A 4,000-nucleotide genomic window follows, 5' to 3' on the forward strand; every position below is an offset into this window, starting at 1 on the left:
TATATATATATATATATATATATGTATATATATATATATATATATATATATATATATGTATATATATATATATATATATATATATGTATATATATATATATATATATGTATATATATATATATATGTATATGAGGTTTGTTAATTTGTGTACGTCTGTTTTTCAGTTGGTATATTTTAGTAATGTACACCGGGTTTTAGTAAACAAAAATACTAAAAAAAAAAAAAGAAATCCTCAAGCCCTTACTCACCTTCCTCATTCCTCTCAACATTTTCTCTGTTATTCCTACTGTAACCCCAACTGAAAAAATCAGAAACACTCAGCTGTTAAACAATTTCTTATTTTATAATGAGTTTTCATTTCATAATTTTTATCTTATCTAATTTTATCTAATTTTCACAAGATAATGACATCCGAAAGAATTGGTAATTGGCTTGAAAAAAATCAGAAACACTCTTTGTTAAATAATTTCTTACAAAAAAATGATTTTATAATGAGTTTTCATTTTATAATTTTTGTCTTATCTAATTTTATCTAATTTTCACAAGCATAATGACATTTGAAGGAATTGGTAATTGGCCTAGAAGTTTTTTTTAGAGATGATGATTCAACATCCGTAAATGATGAAATTAGAGAGGTTAGTGAAGATGATAAAATTGAAGAGATCTTGAATGAACATTTTTCTTGAAGGCAAATATGTCAATGATTCAACTCTTTAATAAAGCAAATTTTTTAACAGCGAATGTTTTTTCAGTTGGAACTAGCTTAGGGATGACGGAAAAAATGTTGGAGTGAGAGAGATGAAAGAGAAAGGGTTGAGAGAAATAAGGGTGGTGAGCAAGGGTTTTGGGATTTCTTTTTTTAGTTTTGAGAATGAAAATTATTAAAATGCCTTTAACCTTAAAACTTAAAATCTATGATATATTAAGGTATTTTTTTCTACTAAAACCCGGTATATATTGCTAAAATTTATCAACTAAAAAACAGGAGCAAACCCATATATATATATATATATATATATATATATATATATATATATATATATATATTACAACAAATATCAATATTGTTGTTTTATTTATTGCATTATTTAGGGTTAAATATGTTTTCGGTCCCTTAACTTTCAATAAAAATTGGAATTAGTCCTTTTTCAAAACTTTAGTCTAATTTAGTCCAAATTTAACGTTATTATTTATATATTTGTATTATGAACATAGTTTATAAATTAACCAAATTTATTTTATATATCTCTTTTTGAATTGTTTCCAAGAATAAAAATTATGAGCAGTAGAAATATTCGAATTTATACAAAGTAGCCATTATTAGAATACTATAGCCTGTGACTATTTTTCAGCTGCTAAAAATTGTAGCAACTAAATAAAAGTTAATGAGATAGAAAGATGTGAGAAGGGAACAGCATTTTCGATAAAAACTTAATAATTAAAATATATTAATTTAACTTAAAAATAAATAATAATTTTTAAATTAACAAGTAAATATAATTTTTAATTTAAATGTCTTTAAACATCAATGGCAAATAAAATCACAAAAATAAATGAATTGAATTGGAAATACTTTGTCTCTATGTTTTTTTTTTTTCTTTCTTTTATATGATGCTGCATATGAAAATATATGATGGTCAAGTTGTGGGATGTTAAAATGTCATGGTTTTATAATGGTATCTAACATGATTTTGTAATAAATTGTTGAATATATTAAAAACTATATTTAAGATTAATATTTCTTGTGTTAAATACACACTAGTGTTCTTTATTTATAATAAAAGATATATAAATTAAGCCTAAAATATAAATAAAAAATAATAACTAACTAACTAAAAGATAAAAGATAAATATAAAATAAAGATAATATATCTAACACTCCCTCTTAAGCTGGTGCATACAATGTACCAAGCTTGTTACAAATATAATCAATTTATGGTCCCCGTAAAAACTTAGTGAAAATATCTGTTAATTGATCACTTGAATGGACGAATTCAGTCTTGATATCTCCAAATACAATCTTCTCTCTAATGAAATGACAAGCAATTTCAATGTGTTTGGTCCTCTCGTGAAAGACAAGATTAGAACTAATATGAAGAGCAACCTGATTGTCACATATAAGCATCATTTACGTGATATCTCCAAATTGTAACTCTCTAAGCAATTGCTTAAGCCAAACAAGTTCACAAGTGGCTGAAGCCATAACTCTATATTCTGCTTCTGCACTAGATCTTGCCACAACACTCTATTTCTTGCTTTTCCAAAGAGATCAAGTTACCACCGATGGAGACACAATATCTGGATGTAGATCTTCTATCAGAAGGAGATCCTGCCTAATCAGAAACAGAATAATAAACCACTCCTGTTTGGTTACTAGAACCATATAACAACCCTTTTCCAGGAGATCCTTTAATGTACTTTAATATACAAATAACCGCACTCCAAGGATCTTCACATGGGGAATTAAGGAATTGGCTTACCATACTACCTGCAAAGGAAATATCAGGACGAGTAACTGTAAGATAATTCAATTTTCCAATTGTTCTTTTATATTTTTCGAGATCTGACATAGGCTCCCCCTGTTTTGGTAGAAGTTCAGTATTAGGATCCATGGGTGTGTCCACAGGTTTTGAATTCATCAACCCAGTTTCCTCTAAAATATCTAGTGCATATTTCCTTTGAGATATAACAATACCATTGTTGGATCGTGCCACCTCAATACCCAAGAAATATCTAAATTTGCCAAGATCTTTGGTCTGAAAATGGTTGCAAAGATGTTGTTTAATATGAGAGATGCCATGACTATCACTACCTGAAAGAACAATGTCATCAACATATACTATCAAGTAGACAAATCCAACACTTGAGTGACGATAAAAGATTGAATTATCTGCCTCACACTGAGTCATACCAAATTGTTGAACAACATTACTAAATTTTCCTAACCAGGCCCTAGGAGATTATTTTAGGCCATATAAGGATTTTCCTGGAGGTTGCTCCATCTAAATCTCTTCTTGCAAATCTCTGTTAAGGAATGAATTTTTGACATCCAGTTGATAAAGAGGCCATTGTTGACGAGCCGCCATGGCTATAAATAAACGAATAGATGGCATCTTTGCCACTAGAGAAAACGTATCACCATAATCCAAACAAAAAATTTGAGTGTAACCTTTGGCCACAAGATGAGCTTTAAGATGATCAATAGTTCCATCAGGACCAACTTTGATAGCAAAAATCCACCTGCAACCAACAATAGATTTCCGAGACGGTAATGGGACAAGCTCCCAAGTTCCACTATGCTGAAGAGCACTTAATTCATCTAGCATGGCCTGACGCCAACCATGATGAGCTAAGGCATCAGAAATAGATTTTGGGATTGTCATAGAAGAAATAGAAGAAAGGGTCTATGATAACTTAAAGCAAGAAAATGTGGAGAGGGATTACAGGTAGGACGTATTTCTTTTCGAAGGGAAATTGGAATGGTAGACTCAGTTGTCGGAGCTAGAGGAGACAAGGAAGTTGGCACTTCAGTTGAGTCACTTGGTGGTTGTTGAGAAACACCTGGTGAACTATACACAATTGGAGGATCACAAACAACAGGAATATTAATAGTATTAAAAGGAGACATATCAAAAGAAGAATGATCATTAAAAGAAAAGGAAGACTCATTGAAGGTGACATCTGCAGATATAAAATAACGATCAAGAGAAGGAGAAAACACTTGTATCCTTTCTTTGATTTAGTAAAGCCTAAAAAAACACATTTATGTGATAAAGGAGCTAACTTATCAAGACCAGGACCAAAATTATGAACAAAACATGTAGACCCAAAAGATTTTAGAGGTAAAGGGTGAAGAGGTTCATGAGGAAATAAGATAGAATAAGGTATTTTATTTTCTAAAACAGAAGATGGCATGCGATTAATGAGATAACAGGCAGTAAGAACCGCATCACCCCAAAAATATTGAGGAATGTTACCATGAATTAAAAGAGTATGAGT

The sequence above is a fragment of the Vigna radiata genome, chromosome 8 (genome assembly GCF_000741045.1).
Source record: "Vigna radiata var. radiata cultivar VC1973A chromosome 8, Vradiata_ver6, whole genome shotgun sequence".
Classification (NCBI taxonomy): Eukaryota; Viridiplantae; Streptophyta; class Magnoliopsida; order Fabales; family Fabaceae; genus Vigna; species Vigna radiata.